General features: G+C 34.2%; 1 long non-coding RNA gene across 1 annotated transcript; it reads left to right on the top strand.

Moving 5' to 3' along the window:
- Positions 1-525: 525 nt before the first annotated feature.
- LOC133330699 (uncharacterized) lies at positions 526-10674 on the top strand. The gene is made up of 2 exons (XR_009754356.1): positions 526-736; positions 10465-10674. It is a non-coding gene; the product is annotated as an uncharacterized LOC133330699 (long non-coding RNA).
- Positions 10675-25440: the final 14766 nt, after the last annotated feature.

The raw sequence follows: 25440 nt of genomic DNA, 5'->3' as shown, positions 1-25440 counted from the left end.
AACGAATGTCAGTATTATTCTGTGGCACAAGTGAATCATAAATTATCGGAAATCAGGTTTGTTTTTATATATTTTTTTAATTTATTCTATGGGATAAGATTGGAATTGAATTGGTTTTGTTTTTGTTAAAGATAAGTTTCTTCTTTTTTAATGAAGTGTGACATTTGGTTGGATTGCTTTATATTCGATAAGAACTGTTGAATTTAAGAAAGAAATTAAAAAAGTTATTAAAAAGAAGACAAAGAGCTCAATTCATATTTCTATAAATAATACCAGACAAGAGATTAACAATATGATAATTAATATTTACCGAGTATTTTTTAATTAAAAATGGCTATAATTTTTCATTAACATCACGATGAAAGTGGCAACTAAAAAACAGCAACATCAGCAGAAATGGTTCGAAAAGTAAAGAAGCGACTTGATCGAAACGCGTCGCAGTGGCCGAAAAATGGCTCGAGAGCTGATCAAATATTCCATTCGGCAAATATTGAAAAATAAGCTCGGGGTAAAGCCATTGAAAATGGCTTGTGAGCTAAACATATCGCAAAATTTAATTCAGCAAATATTGAAAAATGAGATCGGGGTAAAGCCATTGCAATTCCAAAAAGTGCAAGAACTTACACCGCAACAGAAAAAATAGACTCAAAAGAGCTAAAGAGTTGCTGCGCTTGGCCGTAAGTGGTGAACTGCCGAATTTGGGTTTCTCCGATGAGAAAACATTTGTTGTCCAGTAGTTTGTAAACCAAAAAAAAAAAATTATCGTGTTTACTTGTCAAATAGGTCAGCTGAAAATGTGCACCTTCGGTTGGCCACCAGCACTCAAACGCAGGCCATGGTGATGGTGTGGGTCGCCATAACAGCTGATGGTCGCTTTCCGTTCGTATTAAAATAAATGCCGAATATTATCGCGAAAATATTCTGGAGGGTGTATTAAAGCCTTGGGTACGCAAACATTTTGGCCGCAGAACTTGGAAATTCCAACAGGACTCAGCACCATCGCAATCAGCACGCCCCACCCACGAATGGTTACAAAATGAAGTTCCTCGCTTTATTTCCAGCGCACAATGGCCACTAAAATCTCGGATACCAATCCGTTTGGCTATTGTGTGTGGAGTATTTTGGAAAGCAAGGTTGGCACTAAAAAAATACCAAAGTGTCGATCACCTGAAAGCAAAATTCCGCAGAGCAACATTCGGGCATCGTGTGACTATTTCATTGGCCGTTTGAAGGCCATAATTCGTGCCAAAGGTGACCAATTCGAACAAATCTAAACTTATTCTAAAATTTGATGCTATTTCCTACATTTTTTGCTTTCATTCAAAAAAATTTAAAAAAAAAATGTAAAAATGATGTTGCAGTTTTTTATCTCACTGTAAAGCTATCTACTCTGCTGGAGATATAAATCATATCATGTCAACCGATTCGTTAGCAATAATTTTTTTATCCTAAATATATTAGAACGATTCTCCGTAATTATTCCCCTTTAATAAAATTAATGTGGATTCCTGGACATTGTGGCATTATAGGAAATGAATATGCAGATCAGTCGGCAGGAGAAGGCCTTTGCTGTCATTGCCTCTTATTCGCTATATTTAACTTGTAATCTGGTTAGTGATAAGTTAAATTTAATAAGTAATATTTATTAAATAATGGAGATTTGGGCACTCCAGATTATTTTTAATTTTTAAATTTTGTTGCGCCTAGACTAAGACTTGAAATCAAATTAATTACTTCAAAATATTGAAATGAATTTAATGGGCCCAACAAAATAAAACTAATTGTCATTTATGATGACAAATGACAGCTAGCCATGACAGGTGACGTTACACATCAATCATTGTCTATATATGACACGCAAATAGATGTGTCTTCACCTTACCTGGGACACTATGTCCAGTCAGTCAAGTCAATGACACAATGTAAATAGAATTTGGATTTGGTTTTAATCAATATTTAGACATTACACAAGGCATACAAAAATAAATAAAAAGAAAAAAACTATTTTATCAAAATAAATGTTCACCTTTGATAGCCACACAACTCTTTCACCAATAACAACAACAAAAATATTACAAATCTCTTTTTTTCCACTAAAATTCAACTGTTATAAATTGACGTTAAGACCCAACTGTCAGTAACAGTTAAGCCAATACTAACTACTGCGGAGGCTAGTTGGAAAAAAGGTGGCTGTTATATTTTTTTCTGTTTCATTATTGTGCTGCTGACATGTTTAAGCCCATCAGTGTCGAAAATTTATTAGCATTAAGTTATTTTTTTTCACGAGATTTTGTTTGTGGCTTTTATTTATTTAGAATTTGTTAAAGTACGAAATCACATGACTTTGTCACAATGTGGCTCTCTCACACACGCATCAAATTTAAAACGAGTTTAAGTAAATAAATAATGTATTACGTTATTGAGATGACTTCTCTTTCAATCAAAGAGAGAGAGAGAGAGAGAGAGAGAGAGAAATATATCGAGAAAGATACCATTAGGTTCGTTCGTTTACTCAATAATTTGTACGAATTTGTACAAATTATTACAAAATGTTGTTCGTTTACGCAAAAGTCCAGTAAAAGAGAGTGAATTGAGAGAGCAGATTTGACAGTTGTGTTACTGAGTATTTGCAAATCAAGGAAAATTTACTCAGTAAGAATTTTCTTGTACCATCAGCTGATATTTAATCAGCTGTTTTGTTATGTTTTGTAAACAAACAAAAAATTGTTCTCAAGAAAATTGATTGTTTTGTGAATTTTATTTTGATTTTGTATCATTAAATACCAAAATGGATGAAGAAAACGCAAGTATTTAAAAATAAGGTAATACAAGAGTAATTGGCGAACGATTTTTTAGGTTCCAAATCCAAAAAAAAGTGTGCATCCCTAACATGTCTGGAACACCATCGGTTATGTCCACCCCAATATCAATTGCAGATACAGGAATAACAGGTCACAAACTTTTAAATGGTAGTGGGGAACAAACAACATCAATTTTCCGCTTGTTATCCCTTTTTCTAATAAAAATGCTGTTTTTTAGTTTGAGCCAATTTGTTTGTTGTTTTAATCAGCTGTGTCGAAACAATCTTTTTACTGGATGTTGTTCGTTTACTTTTTGCAGTTTTCTCTCTTGAAAAGGAAAAATTCGTATTTACTCTCTGCAAATTCTTACTGAGTAAATATTACTGGGAAAGTAAACGAACGAACCTATTATTGAACGTCAATTACAAAAGTTTTGTTTGGCTTTGAGCTTTGCATTTTGTCGTTCTGTTTGCAAATCACATGATCGTTTTTGCCAAAAAGTCAATGTTTTAATTGAACTCGTGCTTTAATGCAGTCAAAGAGTGTGAGAGAGAGAGAAAATAAAGCCAACGCGAGCCACAATGTTAGCTAACGATTTGTTGGTATTCGTGTTAAGAGCGGGAAAAGAGTAAAGCCATGCGAATGATGGGGGAAACATCAAATAAATGAATTGTCAAAATATGAGTAATATCAAGTTTATACGAATGTGTAACTTTTACATTCAATGATAATTGGGAGATAATGGTATTTTTGTGATTTAAAGTGATGCCAACTTTTTGTTTACATTTCAAAGCAAATAGTTAAACTATGTTTACATAATAAGTTTGTTATATGAAATATTATCGTCATGATATAGGAAACTTTGGATAAGAGAAAAAGATACAATGATTAGGAAAACACTTTTAAACGGTATTTACATTAGAACTTTTTACCGGGTTAACCTACTCTATGAGGATGTATTTGGCATTTATACAATGGAATTGACAATTGAAACTCACTGGGTTAACGAAATCCGCTATAATGTAAACGTTCTATTCGTTCCAAAGTTGCTCTCATACAGAACGTATTAGAATTTTCTATAAATCGAATTTTAATTCGATTTTCCTTTTATAAATATGTTTTTAACAGAACGACTATCAATAAAACAAACTTTAATTTCACTAAAATTAACCGCTAAATTAGCAACACTTTTTCTTACAAAGGCTTGGTTATAATTACTTAACACACGTTATAATGAGGGATATCGAGAGAACACTCAAGCGAGCAACGAACGAACGAGCTTTCAAACTTGACTCTGGGTGTGTTGTCAAAAACCGAAAAAAAAACAAAACAATCCACAAACTGGTCAAGAGGAGGAATGGGGTGCATTATTGGGGGAGACGAACACTGATTATCTATCAGCAATGATGGGAATTGTGGTGTTGAAGGGAGTGTTGTTGTTTGCTTTTAACGCAACCAAAACGCCAGCAACAACAAAGCTAACGAAAAAAAAATCCCCCGAAACAACACAGGTCGGTTGGTTGTTGGTATTATGCCGTAATATGCTGAAATACCTGGAATTTTGATTCGATTTCCAACAACAGCAACAAAAAACACACAATAACTTGTTTATTTTTGTTTTTGATTTGCAGTCGATTTTTTTCCACATAAATTTCGATTGAACAAAAAAAAAACTACATACACAGCATGAAAACAAAACGCTGATGATGATACAGCAGCAGCAGTGTGCTGGTGAGAAATTCAAAACTTAATGCGAGTCATTCGATCGAAAACAACAACAAAAAAACGTATTGAAATGAAAACTTCGTTAATAAAATGAAAAATGAAACTCAGCTTCCTCGGTTTTTTTAAACTAGGCAATGCTAGACCAGACAATGATCATATGACTGGTTTCGTTAAGCTAATATTTATAATATTAATGTATGTGTGCAGAATCCATCACGTGTTAACGGCAAAATATGAGGATAGGGGGTGCTACGCGGTCAATTTTTTTGCACTTGGTAAAAAATTGAATAGGAAGTAACTAAGATGGTATGTTAGTAAAAAATGGCGCCTAACTGATTCTCATAGTTTATTTATATTAAACTCAATAAAGTATTTAAAGCTTATATGCATGTCTGAATTTGCACGGTTTTAAGACTTATAAATATATACATAAAGTTGTTTTTGTTAAAGAGTAAAATTGTTAAAATTTGATCCAGCGTCCTTTGTGAACTAAGTTACTAAAACCAATGCTCATTGATATTATTGAATCTTATCAATGCGGCTGCAGACCTGGCAAATCAACTAACACCTAATTTTCACACAGCGCCAAATCCTGAAAAGACCCACGTGAAACACATCCATACATTCCACCTATTCGTGGACTATAAAACCACTTTCGACAGCCCAATCCGCTAAGAGGTGTTTAAAACAGCAATGCAGGACAACTTTAACTGGCACAAGGTCAGCAGTTAAATCGGAAAGGGCCTCTCAGAGCCCTTCACTGCAAACTGTCCTTGTGACTGTTTTTAACATCCCGCCGAAAAAGGTCAGACGAGATGCAAATGTGAACAAAAATGACATTCTGTACACCAAGCAGCATATGTTACTCGCATACGCCAACGACATCGATATAATGGGTCGAACATTGCGAGCGGTAACAATCTTCTTTGAACGAATTAAGAAGGAGTCTGACAGAGTGGGACTGACAGTAAATGGCGAGAAGACCAAGCTGATGGTATCAACGTGCAAGACGTCCAGTAGACTCGAACCAACTGCGAAACATGAAATGGGTCGAACATTGCGAACGGTAACAGTCATCTTTGAACGAATTGGGAAGGAGTCTGCCAGAGTGGGACTGACAGTAAATGACGAGAAGACCAAGCTGATGGTATCAGCGTGCAAGACGTCCAGTAGACTGTGAATTATTAGGAGACAACATTTCGGAACATGTTCCTTCAAATTGGATGAGCTGCGCACAAGACCGACACGCCTGGAAATCTTTTCTAAGCTCGGCTCCATGGTACAATTATAAAAGGTAACAGCAAATCCCAGCTGATTTGATTCCAACGTAATACTAGTGTCAATATGAATTTGACAAATTATGTTTTTGAAAACCACCCAACAGGAAAATTGGGAACGCATACAATTTGAAATTGTTCTTTATTAATGTGCTTCCGTATTCAATTTACTCAATCTGCCTGCTGGGAAAGTTTGAGGGATCAAATCTTTCTTGAAGGAATAACTCGCTATACCCAGCATTGTCATATGTGTTACACATATATATGGCAATGGCTCAATTAAAGGAAAGATGTGGAAGCGATAGAAATATAAATTTGATAGATTTTCATTCATGTTTTTCAATTTTTATTTTGAGGATTCGAAAATATTCCATTTTCAAAATAAAAATAATTTGATGATAATTTGTTTGTTTGTTTACATTTTTCTGTCAAATGAGTTGACACTAGTAGAACTTACAACAACAAATTTCCATGTGGTTGTTGTATCGTTTTTTGTACAACAACACTTGCTGTTACCTTTTATTATTATACCATGGCTCGGCTCATGGAACAAAAGTTCTGACACAAGACAGCTAAGTATCCAGTAAGATCTCGCACATCAGTTTAAACAAGTATTTGCGTCAGACGCATATCTTCGGAGAACTTCGAAAACGGAAAAATATGAGAGGTCAACGATTTTCGTCGAAGCGTTCAAAAATTGCTTTTTGACAATTGGTTTGAGCGCAGATACAGGCGTATATTCACAACTCAACTCAGTATTATCCCGACGTGTGCGTACATCGAGTTATAGTACGTTTACATTTTAGCAGATTAAATTCACTAGATCTAAAACGACATATACCTTAGAAGTTTTTACCGGTTTAATCTACTTTATGAGGATTTATTTGAGATATGTGCAAATGAATTGACAATTGAAACCCACTGGGTTAACGAAATCCGGTACAATGTAAACGTACTATAAATCGTCAATTCCATTACATATGTACACGTGAAATAAATCCTCATAGAGGGGTGTCTTTTGACAAATTCTATTTCAGACAATTTGGTGTTGATTTACAAATGTTCGTGCGCACCCTCGAAGAAAGCAACCGATGTGGACGATTTTAAATTGTTTTTTTTTCCAAAAGGCGTACCTAGATCTCCTTTTTTGTACAAAAGTCCTCAAAAGAATATGCCACTTAATTCTCATAGATTTAGACACTTTTAGCCGATCTTTATTTTTGTCATGATTTTCTTTTTGTCGAACACACGTTGTTTTCCCTCAATGCGAAAAACATTTTTTGGCACTTGTTTGTTTTGTTTTTGTTGTTTTACTTTTAGATGATTTGTACTTATTTGCTGTTGTTGTTGTTCTGAGATTTTTTGTTTTGTCTTGTCTTTTTTTGATATGTATTTTTATTATAAATTGAAATTTGTTTTTGTGTCTGAAAATGTTTCAATTTTGCACAGCACAAAAACAACAACTATGACAACGGTAACGGCGGACACGATCCACCACTGTCTGGTAGTATTTTTTTTTTTAATTTTTGCTTCTTTGATTTTTTTGGCAATCACCTTGAATAACTTGTTGGCAGTTGTTGTTATTCTGTTTCAATTCTTTCAATTTCAAAAAAAAAGAAAAACGTTTATTTAACACACGCACACACACTGTTTAGATTGCTTGTAGTGATTTATGCAAAAAAAATCGCCAACTGATATTCATTGAAACGGGAATATTCAATCGCAAAAACACGATGGAAACACTTGTTTCAATTCATCGTCAATTTTATTTCCCTTGCTGTTGTTATTGCTGCCAGCAAGGAATCATCATCATTATTATCACTTTGTCGTTCACACTATACACTTTGTTCATGAAGTTATTTTTTATTTTATTTTTCATTTGTTTCTAACTTGATTTTTTATTGAACTGTTTTTTATTCGTTTTTTAATTTTCTTGGTTACTTACGTTTGCCTTTAACAATTTATTTTCCGTTAATATTAGTCTACTGTTTTTCTTTCCCTAGTTTCTATTCATATAACCGACGAATAATTGTGTGTTAGCGCGTGTAGAACCTGCCTCGTCGGTAGGTAGCACTCGTCTGTTTTCAGTTGAACAATTTTAGTATTTAGCACGTCTTCTTATCAGCCACAGGCAGCCCAACCAGCCAGCCACACTAGCTAGCCCCAACAATAACAACAACAGCAGTTAGTTAGCACAAGTACACTCTTATTTCCAATTAGAAAATAAAATGGTAGTTTACTCTTTCAGTTCACAACACTGCGTTCTCTTATGAACTGCTCGCCTGTCTCGCACTCTCTCTCTCTCTTTCAGTTACAAAATACGTACTCTTCTTATAACCAGCAAACACATGACAAATGACCCAATTGGAATTTGATAGTGGATTTTCTTGTTCTGTTTTGTTTTATTCTTATTTATGGGTAAACAAAATTTAGAACCTCTCCTCTATCAATCTTCGTTTTAGAAGTTTGTTGTTTTTTTTTTTCAATATTAATTTTGGCGGGTTTTATACAATCGTCGATCATTGTTTTATAACCGCCATAAGAAAAACTGAATGATTGATTAGAATTCTGTTTTAAATGGATTGATATCCAAAGAAAATTGACAGACGTCGGGGCACCATATTAGAATAATGGAACAGGGCGATCGAAATTGATCACGAAAGAAAAATTTGAAATTAATACATAATTAGGAAAATCATATGTTTGAAAGCGATGATTTTTTTATAAATTGATTTTGATTTAAGGCAATCGTCCAAATAAGGATACGAATAGTACAAAATTGCATTAAAAATGACTGACTGATAGATCTATAATTAAGAAACACACGAAAAATGGTGAGCTAGAATCTTGAAACTTTGTATCTAGGTTAGTATTGATGTACAATAATGCCGAATTTATTGAAAATCACACAATAAGTTTTCGAAAAATAACCAAAAGGTGCTAATTAAAAAATATTTCCAGGCGCGTCGGTCAGGTCAATTTGAAAGATCATTTTCCGAGATGTTGTCTTCAACTTGATCTTTCCATCTTATTCGTGGCCTTTCTCTTCTGCGTGAACCCTTAGCAGGTTCGCTTTTATATGCCTTTTGACCTGGCGCCATTATCCATTCTCACAACATAACTTTGCCAACGTAGTCGCTGGAGCTCAATTCGTCTAACAACGCCGATTTCCGATAATAGCTGGTACAGGTCATGGTTCATTCGACGGCGATATTTACCGTCGACGCAGATCGGGCAATAGATCTTTTGGGAGAATTTTTCTCTCAAACACTCCCAGAGCTGCCTCATCTGCTTGCGTAAGTATCCATGCTTTAGATCCAGTCGACTCCGCTTTACTGTAAGTCGCTTAACTGAAAAATATCGGATAAGTGAAATTGATTTCCTGCACCATTACATTTTAGGTTAATCGCTCACAATTTACACCGCATAAGTGAAACTTCGCATAACTGAAAATATCGGATAACTGAAATATATATTGGAGTCAAATATTATAATTTCCGTTCAAATCGCTCCGCTAAGTGAAAACATCGGATAACTGAAACAAACATCCAGATTTTTTCCGTTTCAGTAAAGCGGAGTCGACTGTAATAGCACGGGTAGTATCAGCGTCTTGTAGAGTGTGGGTTTGGCCTGGCGGATGGTGGCCTTGCTTTTGAGTTACTTACTCAGATCATAGTAGCATCTGTTGGCCAACACTGTCCTTCTCCGAACTTCAAAACTGATGTCATTGGTTTTATTTATGGAGGTACCAAGGTCTAAAAAATCTATGACTACCTCGAAGCTGTAGTTCTCAATTTGTTCAAAGGTGTCTGTTACCGCTCTCAATGTTCGACCCATTATGTCGATGTCATCGGCGTAGGCGAGTAACATGTGTTTTTTTGGTGTACAGAGTGCCATTTCTGTTCACTTTACCTCTCGTTTGACCTTTTCAAGCAGGATGTTTAAAAGTTGTCTGAATCCTCGTTCGGTATTAAAGGGCTCCGAGAGGTCCTTTCCGACTTTAACTGCTGATCTTGTGCCAGTTAAAGTTATCCTGCATAGCCGAATTAATTTTGCAGGAATGCCAAACACAGACATGGCTTTAAACACCTCTGAACGGATAGGGCTGTCGAATGCGGCTTTATAGTCGACGAATAGGGGAAATGTGTCGATGTGTTTTTAATGGGTCTTTTTCCAGGATTTGGGGCAGAGTGAAAATTCGGTCAATGGTGGATTTTTAAGTTCTGAAGCCGCATTGGTATGGTCCAATAATGTCATTGACGATGGGAAGGAGACTTATTCCTCTATAGTTGGCACCTCCATCCTCCCAATAAGGGTACGAAAAGGTATTGAACATTTCTTTTATTAAGAAACTGGTAAGCTAGAATCTTCAAATTCGGTATCTAGGTCAATATTAATGTATGATAATGCCGAATTTATTAAAAATCGCACAATAAGTTTTCTAAAAATAACCAAAAGGTACTAAACTATTAGAAAGTTACTAAACATGGAATAAAATGGAATCGTTGGACGCCACATCGTGAATAAATCTTTTGTGTCTCGTACCATCGCTCGTTACTGTGATACTATTAGCGTAGCCCGACCGATAGCAATATTCCATTTCGGAAATATTGAAAAATGAGCTCGGGGTAAAGCCATTGCAAACATTCGTTGTCCCGCAGTTTGTAAACAAACAAAATAATGGTGTTTACTTGCCAAAGAGGTCAGCTGAAAATGTGCACCTTCGGTTGGCCACCAGAATTTAAGCGCCGGCCATGTTGATGGTGTGGGCCTCCATAACAACCGATGGCCAGTGTCCGCTCGTATTAATCGACCGTGGCATCAGAATAAATGCCGAATATTATCTCGAAAATATTCTGGAGGGTGTATTAAAGCCTTGGGCACGCAAACATTTTGGCCGCAGACCATGGACATTCCAACAGGACTCAGCACCATCGCACTCAGCACGCTCCATCCAAAAATGGTTACAAAATGTAAAAGCGAACCATCTGATGGTTCACGCAGAATAGGAAGACCACGAATTAGATGGGAAGAGCAAGTAGAAGACAACATTTCGGATAATGGTCTTTCAAATTGCCGAGAATCGCACAAGACCGAAGCGCCTGGAAATCTTTTTTAAGCTCGGCTTATGGAACGAAATTTCTCTCGCAAGCCAGCTAAGTAAGTAAGTAAAGTACCAATGTTGCTTCAGACCAGGCAAATCCACCATAGACCAGATTTTCACACTGCGCTAAATCCTAGAAAAGGCCCACGAAAAACACATCGACACATTTCACCTATTCGTCGACAATAAAGCCGCATTCGACACCCCAATTCGCTCATAGGTATTTAAAGCCATGTCTACGTTCGGCATTCCTGAAAAATTAATACAGCTTTGCAGGACAACTTTAACTGACAAAAGGTCAGCAGTCAAAACATTGCAAATCGTAATATTTCTTCTAAAGATAAATCAAGTTCGATGATAGAGAATATCGGAAATGTGGAAACGATGTGATGCTCGGCTTATAAATGTGAACTCTAGACCGACTGTGAAATATAACGTTTTCTGTTCATTTCATTCCCTTAACATTATCTGATCATTACCGAATATTAAAGTCGTCGTCCTTAACCATGAGCGGAACTTCAGAAAAACAGAAAAAAATAAGTGTTCTTATTAATTTCTATTTCGAGATGAGCTACATGATCGAAGTTACAATAAAAATCTTCCCAAGGTTGCACAATATGCAGTTGTATACCTTGAAGAAAAATATTGTAGGAAAAAAGTCCGTCACTACAAGAAAAATCTGTTCTGAAAAGGAATGTTCTGGTGTGATGACATTTGTAAGCCACATTGCCCAATATGCCTGATGAGCCGCTTAACCAACGGCGAATCGCGTCGCATAATGGTGGGAACGTAGTATCTCTCTGACTTTCCTTTTCATTGCGACTTCGATCATGTAGCTCATCTCGAAGAAGAAATTAATAAAAACATATACATGAACGATCCTTCGGCCTAAAAAGGCATAAAAGACAAAAATAAAGTTTTTGGTCCAAGGTTCGTCTTTGGCCAGAGCCAAAACAAAAGTCAGGAGAAGTGCCTGTAGTATACAAACATTTGCCATAGACTAACACTTTTTTAATTGTTAGAAATTAAAGTATAAAGTCTATTTGATCCTCTTTTTATTCCGACAGATCCACAAAATATCATAAATTCTAATAGCTCGTATTAGCTCTATTTATATTACCCCAAAACGCTTAGCCATCTTCCATGCCACCCACTTTAAGTGCAGAATACATTCTTCAATGAAGTAAACCTAACGATACTTAAGCTATTTATTTATCTATGTACATATCTATCTGTGTGTTATGTAATTTCAAGTATTTTTCGCACTTCCAATGCAATACCGAATGCAAAACAAACATACAAACATTCACACGTTTGTATGAATGTCCCAACTAATACTGCTAATTCCCATGCATTCAAAAATAATAGCCAAATGGTGTGAACGAGAGGGCAGATGGAAGCGGTCAGCAAACACCATCATACCATACACCGCCATTCCGCCGATAATGACCAAGTAATAATTTAATGCCAAAATCATATTTGAAGCGGGAACAAATAAAACAAACAAAAAAATTTAGTACCCCGAATTAAAATTTCAAAATGAAAGAAAAAATATGACTTACCTTACGAGAGGTTGGCAGAGGCAGATAAGAATAAATGTCAATATTTGCTTAATACCCAAAATAAATAAAAGTCATACACCGCATTCGGGTACAAACTTAAGTAATATACCACACATATTAGATAAAACTCATGACTACCGGCAAAGAGCAGTTTTTTGTTGTAGTTGTTGTTTTCGTAGGTGGAAAAAAAGCTAAAGACAAAAACGAAAATTGAGGTTAGTAACATAAATCATGTTGAAGATAATGGTTCGAAAACAAAATCGTACAGAAAGAAAAACGAATCTACGGATAGTCTATGATCTTTCATTGGAGATTACTAAGTCTTCTCACTGAAATCCGAATGTCTTCTTAGGGACCAAATGAGAGAAGGTACCAGGAGATTTAATTTAGGTTTGGTAAAAATATTACGATATTCAATCAATGGATCAAAGCCATTCGCATCGTATAATATTACAAATTTTCAAAATTTGGAGCTTTGTGTGGGATGTACTAAAAGGTCTTCATCTGGTTTTGGAAAACATATTTGGATGTGTAGTCACTGGATCGAATCGAATACTATATTCGCTTTATATGAAATTTAAAAGTTTTCAAAATGTTGACACTTTATGGGAGAGGTATCCGAAGGAGTGGACCGATGGGTTCCATCTTCGGACTTACATTCATTTGCTTAATATTGTATTATATTATAAATATTGAAATTGTTGACCATTTGTGGCGGAGGTACCTGAAGGAGTGAACCGACATTTCCCCTCTTCGAACTTGGTTTAAGTTAAGTAGAAATATTACGATGTACAAAGTTTAAATGAAATGTACAAAGTTTAAATGAACTAGCTTCGAGAGTTATCGTGTTCACCAGCTGGCCAGACAGACGGATGAACCGATTTTTGTATGTGAACTCCAAATTGTCTGAAACAGAATTACGTCTAAATCAGATCCGTATAGACTAATTTAAAACAAAAATCGCATCAATGCGAGTTAATGACTCATACTTACTGGGAATTCCAATTCCATGAAAGTGGTTCAGCGGTTTACCCGGACCTCTTGGTCTAGGAAATACACGTTGATACTTTCATTATAGCGCGCATGCAGCCCAGGACATCTAAGGGCATGTGACCATTCTTCCCCCGTAGCCCAAAAACTTTGGTTTCCAGGGAAGCGTCTGAGAGAGCCATAAAATTAGCTACACCCAATTGCTAGCTGGCATCGCTTATGGTTAGAACTACGGCGGTAACTGATCGCCTTCGAACCTCTAACTTTCGTTCTTGATTAATGAAAACATCTTTGGCAAATGTTTTCGCTTAAGTTAGTCTTACGACGGTCCAAGAATTTCACCTCTCGCTTCGTAATAATAATTCCACCAAAACTGCTTCTAGTAATAATTACCTCTTGATCTAAAAACCATGCACAAAAATACATAAATACAAATACCTATGCATCAGGGACGTACGCAGGGGGGCGGCCCTGGGGGCCCGGGCAACCATGGTAATCATAGATACTACCATCAAAACTTGAAAGGGCAGACATTTGAAAGATCTGTCGTCGGTTCGAGACCATACGATCTGCAAGTTATCTAGAGTTCAACCATATAAACGAACAAAGATCGCTGAATTACAGCGCTATATTTGAATGGGTACAAATGTATATTTTCCGTCAGACTCCATTTTGATCCGATATTTTTCACATTGGTTTTGTTCTCTAGAATATCATCAATTTTGGTATAGTTGGTTGAATTATTTTTAGTATTGTACATAGTTTTATTATTTGCGATATTTGGCCACTTGTTAAGATTGGACGCCATTTTAATTTTACTAAAATTTCGGGAGGTTCTTGTTTAATTTTGGAAATCTTATTTCATAAAAAAATTGGAGCCCATCTAATAGAATATATCTGTAGGAAGATAACTATTTTTATTTTTTTAACCTCTACAGGAGTTAGTTGTAGTACGATGTTTGAAAATGTCGCCCAACGAGGGGTTTAATTTAATCTCCATTTAATATGAGGCTATTTTATAATGCAATATTCTAATAATTTGCTGTTTAACAAAAAATTTACCTAAAACGAATAATGGCGCCCAACGTACAATTCCTAAAAATCCACATATGAAATATGTTCATTAATTTGCTTATATTTTTGAGGAATGTTTTTTTTATTCAAGTGTATGTCCAAATTTTTTTAATCTATTATATTTTTTTTAATCTATATTATTGAAACGAAAAACTGGCGCCAAATGTGGGGTTCTTAGAAATTGATAAATTTTGATAAATAACAGATAATTTTTACAACTAAGTACATTTAATTCTGCTAAAATGCCACCCACAAGATGTCTCTTCGCGACTCTGTGGTATCATTTACATGAGAAGATCTATCGAAAAATAGGACCAGAGGTACAAAGTAGGGCTTCTATATCAACAGGCATATCAAACAGGATTAAATTGTATGTACACTGATGCAGTTGAGAAATCAGATGATTACGCCTGTATTATAGCTGCCATGAAACGAGACATGAATTTGTCTGCGAATTTATGGTTAACAGGAGAATAAAAAGCCTCGTCTTCAGATTCACTCCAGTAGATGAGTGAACTGCTATAATTCATTTTACATCGAAGTTCTTCAACATTAGTCTTATTTGTGCCCATGCTCCGACGGAAGACAAAGATGAACAAACACATTTTTTACGAGCGCCTAGAAGCTACATTTGACCGCTGCCCTGGCGATGACGATAAAATTCTACTAGGAGATTTTAATGCAAAAATCGGAAGGGAAAATATTTTAGACCCCACATTCGGAAAATTCAGCCTCCATGAAGAAACATCAGACAACGGCATGAGGTTGATTGACTTCGCGGCAGGAAAAAAACTTGGTAGTTAACAGCACCAGATTCAAGCATCTGGATATACACAAGGCCAACATGGATTTCTACTGATCAAGCAACGAGAAATTAAATTGATCATGTTGTGTTAGAGGAAAGGCATTTATTCAGTGTTTTAGACGTTCGATCTATCTGAGGAGCGAATATCGATTCGGACCATTAACTTGTGGCAGCCAAGGTTCGCACTCGTCTAAATGTGGCAGCAACGATCCGATTTAACACAACACGGAAACCCGACGTCAAAAAGGTGAAAACACAACAGGTAGCAGGAACCTACTCCGCTCAACTTATTCCCTTGCTAGTAGAAAGCACCCCTTGTCCCGATAATAATATAGAAGCACAATGACAAAAAATTGTCCACTCCCTACAAACTGCAGCAAATCAACACTTGGGTACCAAAAATCCCATGGTACGATCAGGAATGTCATAATGCTACTGATGTGCAAAACACAGCGTAGCAACACGTAATGCGATGAAGAATTATGGGGTGAGAAAAAAGAAACGTATTTTCAGAAAAAAGAATGAAGTCCGGAATTTTACCAACGAATAAAACACGAAACCAAAGGCTTTGGTGCAGATAACCAATACGAGTTGACGGTATAGATTGTATACCACCTATGTCTGTTCTATCTACAGGATATTGTACATATGAGCATCTCTTGTATTTACATCCGACTTTTGATCTCCCCTAACTGGTTTTTAATAAAATATCTCCCATATAATTAAAACACAAATGGTTTTTTATTTATTTTTTATTAATTATTATAATATCCATTTAATATATATTGATATATCGATAATTATTTTTATGTTTTTTTTGAAATATTTCATAATTTCTTGTTAAAATGTGTGTTATGCTGGGTGTTTGTGTTTTCATGTTTTTCTGTTGTTTTTTTTTATTTTTTTCAATTGGCAAAATTTTGAAAAAAATAAATTTGGTCAAATGATTTATTTTATATAAAGCTAATATCACAAATAAAATTTATTTAAATTACAAAAAAAAAACGATAATTTTGTTTCAATTAAAAAAATCTCTTTAATAATAAATGTATGATGTTGTGAGAAAAAAAAACAATAATGAAATGAGTGATGTATACTGCATATTAAAAAAATACATATTTGTGTATTTATAAAAAAAATGATGTAACTTTGAGGCATTTTTATAAAAGTAATAATTTTAAAAAAAAAAAAAATATATATATATATATATTTGTAAAAACAAAATAATGTATACATTAAATGGAAACATATAATTATTTCTTTATTATTATTTGGTATAACCTTAACTGTTTTGTTTTGCTATAGTTATAAATTATAATAATATTATTATTCTTTTGTTATAAACAAAAATTAAAATACATATATATTGTGTATGTAAGTATGTAACTATATTTATTACAATATAAAATGTATGGCTGCCTCAAAGAAAAATTATTATATTTCTCAAAAATAAATTCTCAAATTATTATTTTATACCTTTTCTTTTCTTTTCAAATCTATCTTTCTGTCTCTCTCCTGCACAATGGCAAAAAATTGTCCACTCCCTACAAACTGCAGCAAATCAACACTTGGGTACCAAAAACCACCATCAAAAATCCCATGGTACGATCAGGAATGTCATAATGCTACTGATGTGCAAAACACAGCGTAGCAACACGTAATACGATGGAGAATTATGGGGGGAGAAAGGAGAAACGTATTTTCAGAAAAAAGAATGAAGTCCGGAATTTTACCAACGAATAAAACACGAAACCGAAGGCTTTGGAGCAGATAACCAATACGAGTTGACGGTATAGATTGTATACCACCTATGTCTGTTCTATCTACAAGATATTGTACATATGAGCATCTCTTGTATGTACGTCCGACTTTTGATCTCCCCTTACTGGTTTTTAATAAAATATCTCCCATATAATTAAAACACAAATGGTTTTTTTATTTATTTTTTATTAATTATTATAATATCCATTTAATATATATTGATATATCGATAATTATTTTTGTGTTTTTTTGAAATATTTCATAATTTCTTGTTAAAATGTGTGTTATGCTGGGTGTTTGTGTTTTCATGTTTTTCTGTTGTTTTTTTTTTTATTTTTCAATTGGCAAAATTTTGAAAAAATTAAATTTTGTTAAATGATTTATTTTATATAAAGCTAATATCACAAATAAAATTTATTTAAATTACAAAAAAAAACGATAATTTTGTTTCAATTAAAAAAAATCTCTTTAATAATAAATGTATGATGTTGTGAGAAAAAAAAAACAATAATGAAATGAGTGATGTATACTGCATATTAAAAAAAAATACATATTTGTGTATTTATAAAAAAAATGATGTAACTTTGAGGCATTTTCATAAAAATAAAAATTTCAAAAAAAAAAATATTTGTAAACAAAATAATGTATACATTAAATGGAAACATATAATTATTTGTATTATTATTTGGTATAACCTTAACTGTTTTGTTTTGCTATAATTATAAATTATAATATTATTATTCTTTTGTTATAAACAAAAATTAAAATACATATATATTGTGTATGTAAGTATGTAACTATATTTATTACAATATTAAATGTATGGCTGCCTCAAAGAAAAATTATTATATTTCTCAAAAATAAATTCTCAAATTATTATTTTATACCTTTTCTTTTCTTTTCAAATCTATCTTTCTGTCTCTCTCCTGCGCGTTATCTTTTTTAAGGTATATTTCGGGGGGTGGTACACAACAACTAAGGTGATGGATAAATAAATGATGTTATAGTTAAAAAAAAAACTATTTAATTAAAAAATGTAATGTCAACAATTCTTGGAATAAAAATATTTTAATTACTGAGAGGAGTATTAAAGCATATGTTGTGTTCTTGTAGATTTTAGATTGAAATTTGATTAAATTGAAAATATATTTTTAAAAATATTTTGAAATATGCTACAAACATAGAGGATAATATTTGTATATAAAAAAAATCTTCTCTAATTGCAACAAATCTTCAAAATGTTCATATATTTTGAAAATATATTTAATATTTATTATACAGTCAAAAGAGATCGTCTACAGTGGCGCTGGCCAACCATGGAAACTAGTTACCCTGATAAGGAAGAAACCCATTTTCTACGTTCTCTTTTTTCCTATGTCATTTCATATGGTGGATTATCTGTTACTCTCAGGCACAATTAAATTTTTTGAGAATTTTTGAGTACCCCTGATCAAAAGAAAAAAAAAATCCGCCAATAAAAAATGTCCATCTGCGAGTAACTGAGAATTTTTTTCGGAGAATACAATTTTATGACACTTTCGATATGGTACACCACAATATTTTTATATCACATACGTCATTAATTAACGTAACAAATTTACCAAAACATTTTTAGCAGTCAAAAGTATGACGTCATGTTCACAACACACGTCATTAACTACTCGGGGAACAGGGGAAAAACATTAAGTGTTGTTATCTTTTAAAATTTATAATTCAATATTGTCGTAATAAATATCAACGGACAAGTTATTGCCATTTCAAATTGATAATGTACGGCAATTTCACCATCTGGGTTTGCTTTGTGATTCTTAGCGGGAAGAAATATTTTGAAATTTTTAAAAACAATTCAAATAATTTATTTAGGGAGCTGGTTTCACTAATACCTCTATTTTTTATTGCGAACTGCAAAAAAAAAACCCGGAGCAACTAAGCCCTTAATCAACTGACTGCAAAGTTTTTTCTAAGACAAAAATCATCCAAAACGGCCACAATTAATCGAACCGATTGCTGTTACACCGATCTTACTAAGGGACGCATGGCTGAATACTACCGGATCCGTTTAAAGGTTAGGGATGTATAGTGAAATGAACAAAAATTATTCATCGAGTAGGTGTAAATTAAATAAGAAGTGATGGCCAGTTAGCGGAACACGGGATCTGAAATGACAATGCGAAGGCATAGCTGGGCTTGATGTCTTCAAAAGGTTCAGATGTTTCTTCATGTTCAGGAACCTTAGTAACTGTGTCGATTTCTTCAGCACCTGTGGCAGTAATTGGACCAGCAACATCTTCTGATGGGAGAGCAGTGCTAGATTCGGAAACTTCGGTAGAGGTCTCCTCTGGTTGTTCCTAAGCAGGAGCCCTTGTGACTCTTCCTCGCCTTCTTGGACGGGTTGAACACATCCTCTTCAGTTGATCCGACAATACCAGAAACATTATCATGTTCAATATAGTGACATAGATAGGAACGAGATAGCCGAGGAGCTTGCTACCGATTGAGAGATCTGTGCAACCACCCATTGGCTATTTCATTTGCAAAATCCGCTTGTTCTACGGCAAGGTCAGTAACAGATGGTCGAAAGAACCTGGTTACAGAATCTCAAAAGCTATCTGGCCATGAATTCTCTCGCCAAAGAACTTCTTCGCTGTTGGCACATAATGAGAGAGAGATCTAAATCATTGTGGGCATCATAACAGGTCACTGCAGGATTAGATTCGAAATGGGGCTCCAGCGGAGAGGATTACTGTGGTCTATGTGAGAACGAAGAAGAGTTAGAAACATTTGAACATATCCTCTGTAGATGTCCATCGCTGATTGGCAGAAGACATAAACAGTTTGAATGAAATTGATAATCTAACCTTCTTCTCTAGAATAGACCCCAAACCAGATCTTAGGCTTTGTCAAAAATCCTACATGGCTAAAATAACCATCTCTAGGCTGTCCTTCTCCTAATATGTTCTGCTCTGTCTTTCACTCTCTCTTCTCTTCCCGTTCTATTTTCAGGTATAAAGGACGATCACAATGGACAATAGTCTCCGAGTGGACGGTTGTTACTAACAACCGTACATCCCTAAACTAACCTATCATGTTCAATAGCTTCGGTTACATCAGCAGAAATTTTCCATATCCAAAGATTCGGTAATGGCTTCTTTTTCGGCACCAGCAACTGGAAGTTCAGTAGCAGCAACAGCATGATCTTCAACTTCTTGTTCGGGTAATTTATCAGAAGTATTTTCGATATCCTCAACGGATTCTGGAGTTTGAGTAGCTGCAGGAACATCCTGTTCAATTGGCATAGTAGTGGTGGAACCAGCGACATCTTCAACGCTTGTTTTTTGACAACATCGTGTCCATCAATAATGATAGGGATATCAATCATATTATTTACCGCATTCCATTTCCGAAGATGTAACGCTTTACAAAATGTTCAGTGGTTCAACATTTGCCAACTTATTTAAGCCGTCCGCGCAAGCCAGCGATATTTGCGACAAAATTAGCAGTTGTAACTATATTGCTCCTCAAGTCCCATGCCGATCTCTTACAAAGCAATAGGTTGGTCGGTGGTAAGCTATGGTGTGGTTTGTGAATGTAAGCCTGATATAGTTAGACGAGTATTCGAATTCCGTCATGAGAACCTCGAGATGTTGCCCCGTATGACACCATCGGACCATTTACATTAGGATTCGAAGGTCTTAACCGTACATCAACGATCGAACCGTTTGTATTTCAGTAGGAAAATCGCTTGAGATTGGTTTAAATCGGACATTTCATTAGTCTGATATTGGATTTATAAATATTGAAAAAATTTTCCCTTTGTGGGGGCGGTACCAGAAGGAGTGGACAATGGACATTCCATTCGCCTCTAATATAGGATTAGTAAATATTGACAATTTTATCATTTTTGGGAGATGTATCAGAATGACTGGAATTTTTCTAACAAAAGTCTGGATCCATTTGATTTGATTTTGACCGATTCTCATGAAAATAATAGGCGGAAAACGGACTTACATGCAATATTTCTTGACGATTGCTCCATAACTGTGTTCTGTGTTTACAAATTATAATGGACAGACGGACACACATGTCTTGGTCGACTCAGCTAGTCGAGATATGACGATGGGGATAAAATTGTTCAAGGCTTTACAACACAACCACCACTTTCCATTTTCTCATATGCGTATAGAATGACCCGAAGCTTCTATATCATTGATACTCAAAACTTCCCAAAATCATACTTCCCAAAATCCTTTGTTCTATTACTTCAGTCATTTTGGTGATGTCTTATCAGTTACGCTCACCCACACTTACTCTCAATTTAGGTATGCCCATCACTGTTCTATATTTCAAAACAAACAGCGTGGATGATATTGGCATTGATGAAATTTCTCAAGGTGTTCGTTTGGAAAACACGACACAGACCCCCAAATATGGTTGTGAAGTCGATGAGACCTTCACATGCATCATTTCACGGTCTAGGGTCTAGAAAATTAAAAGTTTCGGGCAAGATAGTGTTAACCACATTGGTGACTACATATTGGACAATAGGCTCTCTACCTCTAGCCGGTTTGTCAATATATAGAGGAGTCACCATGATGGCAGAGGATGAGGAAGAGGTGGAAACAATAAAAATACAAAGTTTTGCAATTAATATATCGTGGTTAAGCTGAAACATTTAATTTCATGGCCTGTACTGTGTTTACAAATTGTAATGGACAGACGGACGGACGAACGAACGGACACACATGACTAGGTCGACTCAGCTAGCCGAGATATGACGATAGGGATAACATATTTAAAGGCTTTACAACACACCCAGGGACATACGTAGAATTGAAATCCTGTATACGTTGCTGAACACACCCACCATACATTTGTGAGGGGCATCGAAAGTCGTATTCAAGGAAGGAATATCAGATTAAATTGATTTTTACTTCACGTATAGGGGAAGCGTATAGATACATCATCCACCAAGTATTAATCTATTTAAGGGTTTCAGTTCCATCACTGAGTTTTGGCATTTCAAATTTTTAATTTTCTTCTAATTTTTATCTAAAAACACTTTAAGTTTTTCTACTTTATAAGGATATGTTTCGGACTTTTTATACTCCTCTCTCAGCTGAAACTAAAAAATGTTGGCATTACTTTTTTGTGATCTTGAAAAAAACAAAGAATAATAAAAAATTAAAATTATACAACTTAAAAAATATATAATGGTGTAAAATAAAATATATATTGCAATTATATTAGAACAACAACACAAAGTAATAAAAATTAAAGAAAATTAGTATTGAAAAAATAATTAGTGTCTGCTTGAGTTTGTTTGTTTTTTTTTTTTGAGTAGGTGGCAATGTGGCAAGGATAATATGCTTGAATGCAATATTTTTTTCTTTATTTGTTATTAATGTTTTTTGATAGGAATTATTTGTGGATGTTTTGAATATTGTTATTGGATTTTTTGTTTATTTTATTTATTTTTTTTTTTAACTAGAGAAGCACCATTATTAGTTTTTGTTGTTGTTAGTTAATGTTTCGTTTGAGAAACTCCTGTTGTTTTTCTTTTTTTCTTTTCACTCTCTTCATAATCCTTTCTGAATTACCATCACCAAAGTTTATTTTTTTTCTTTTTGGTTGTTGTTAATATTGTAGGATGTTGTTGTTTGTTTTTTTAATACGAAATTAAAAATGAAAAAAAAACAAATGCTAATGACTGTGATTTTTTGGTGTAATTAAATTTTTAAAAAATATATTTATGTAACATGTCTTTCAAGACTAGGACTAGAGTTTGTATGTGGTATGTATGTATGCATGATGATGTAGCAATAATGGATGACTGCTAATCAAATTTAAATTCTAAATCAATTTAAAAGTTAATTTTTTGTCAAATTTTCTAAATTTTTTTTAACAATACTTTCACTGAAACATTCAGTTTTTACCTAAGCATTTATAGCAGATTTACATTAGGCAAATTTATTTGTGGCAATTTTCGATGTATGGGAGAGAGAGAGTTGATGAGTTGACATTCCTTCAACTCTCTCGCCAACAAAATAGAGAATTGAGGTAATTAAAATTGCCCTAATGTAAGACAGGACTTTCCTATTAAAAATATTGACTGGCAAATTTTATCTAAAAAAAAAAAAAAACACTGGATTGCCGCAATTAAAATTGCCTAGTGTAAATCACAGTTATTTCCATGGTATAACTGATTTTACAAAATTTTTTAAAAATATATTAAAAAATAATAAACCCTGGATTGCCGTAATGAAAATTGCATAGTGTAAATCACAAATATTCTCCATGGTACAACTGATTTTAAGAAGTAATTTTTTGCATAGTTTTTTATAAAAAGTAGATTAAAAATAATAAACCCTGGATTGCCGCAATTAAAATTGCCTAGTGTAAATCACAAATATTCCATGGTACAACTGATTTTTGATGTAATTTTTTGCATAGATTTTTTAAAAATAGATTTATAGACTGGTATAACTGATTTTCAAAAAAAAAAATTGTTTTTTTCATAGATTTTTTAAAATATTTCCTTCGCTTCATTTGTTGTATTTTTTAATGGCATTTTGAATGAATGAATTTTTGTTTTCTTGTTAATGATAAAAGACGATTTTGAATCGTATCGAGTGTGTGTGTTTTTCTTTATGAAATTAATATAAATGTACATAAATTTTTGTTTAGTTGTTGTTGTTTTAAAAAAGTTTTTTTGTTTGTGTTTTTTTAATAATTACTTAAATTTTAGTTGTTTTCTTTAAAAAAACATAACCTAGAAAAAGAAATAAAAAAATATATATAGAGTAGTTTTGTTTGTTCATTTTGATATCATTATTACAGATCCATAAGTCTATTTGAGCTCATTTTTTGTTATCCTTTTTTCTCTTCTTTTCTATGAAAACAAAAGAAATGTGTGTAATATGTGTGTGTGATATTCGTTTCATTTTTTTTAGAGGTTAGGTTTTTTGATCATAGCAATGTCCAATACATCTCGAATTTATATTCGAAAATATAATTTTCAATTTAATATTTTCCAATTGGAACATACGAATGATAGTTTAAATACATCCCCCTTTACTTCTCATCTAATGTATGTGTCCCTGAATTTTGAAGATCTCTCTCTGATGTTTTAAATTTCCATTCTAATTGTCACAAAAATTTCAACATCTGATCACCGGAGTGGTCAAATTTGAGATGCAATTATTACAAAAAGAAAATATCTTCATTTAACCACACGCTGACTTCTTATTTATAGGAATCATATGCCATGCGCATGATCGTTAGCTTTCAGGGCCTCTACTTAGGTAAAACATACGCCCTCTAGAGTGTGGCAATGGTAATACTAAACAATATCAGAATTGGTAAACCCCTGCACACATCCGACTACATACTTCAATGTAATTGGTATCAATTTAATGATCAACCACTTCTCTTCGATATACTGTCAACTTTTCCGGTCTATGTCCGTCAGAAGTAAATATACATATATGTCATAGAATGTAAATTTTGTAATTGTTCATATAAAAGTATGGCTCCATTTGACCCTCTAAATATTGACGGATTCTCTCTTGGTGGGAAACGAACTTCCATGCAAAATTTCGTAACGATTGGTTCATAAATGTGGCCTGTACTGTGTTTACAAATTTTAATCGACAGACGGACAAACGAACGGACACACATGTCTAGATCCACTCAGCTAGCCACACGCTTATTTATAGGATAACTGCCAGGTAATCATATCGCTAACCTTCCAGTACAGGTGACGACATAGTAATATCTTCCAGGAAAGAGTTGAGTCTTTGGTTCAACTTTCCATTTTCTCATATCCGAATAGAATAATCCGAAGCTTCTATATTTTTGGTGCACAAATCTTCCCAACATCATGCTTCCAAAATCATTTGTTCTATTTCTTCAGTTATTTTTGGTAATGTCTTCTCAGTTATGCTCACCTACAATGAACAATATGCTCTCTACCTTAAACCGGTCTGTCGATATATACAGGGGTCTTCATGATGGCCAGAAGTCTTAGCAATCTCAAAAGCAGCTGAAATAGTGATGAGCTCGTCCGACCTGCAGATTGAGGAGAAATCTATTAGACAGCCTATTGGCTATTACATTGGCAAAGTTCGTAAGATATAATGCGAGAATAAGTTGGGCAGCAGATGGTTTGAGGAGCCTGGTGCAGAACTTCAAACTCTATCTGGTCGGAATTTTCACAACACAGAACTACCTGATTGTTGTCACTAAGGAAAAAAGAGGTTGAATAACAGGTTATTGCAGGATTAGGTCTCACACACCCAATTGAAAAATCAATGGAGTGGACTATTCATTGGACTGTTCTACA

Source organism: Musca vetustissima, unplaced genomic scaffold (assembly GCF_032173495.1).
Source record: "Musca vetustissima isolate MV318-11 ecotype Yass unplaced genomic scaffold, APGP_CSIRO_Mvet_v1 utg7881, whole genome shotgun sequence".
NCBI classification, from domain to species: domain Eukaryota; kingdom Metazoa; phylum Arthropoda; class Insecta; order Diptera; family Muscidae; genus Musca; species Musca vetustissima.
The sequence above is the reverse complement of the archived record's forward strand: the minus strand, read 5'-3'. Positions and strand labels throughout refer to the sequence as shown.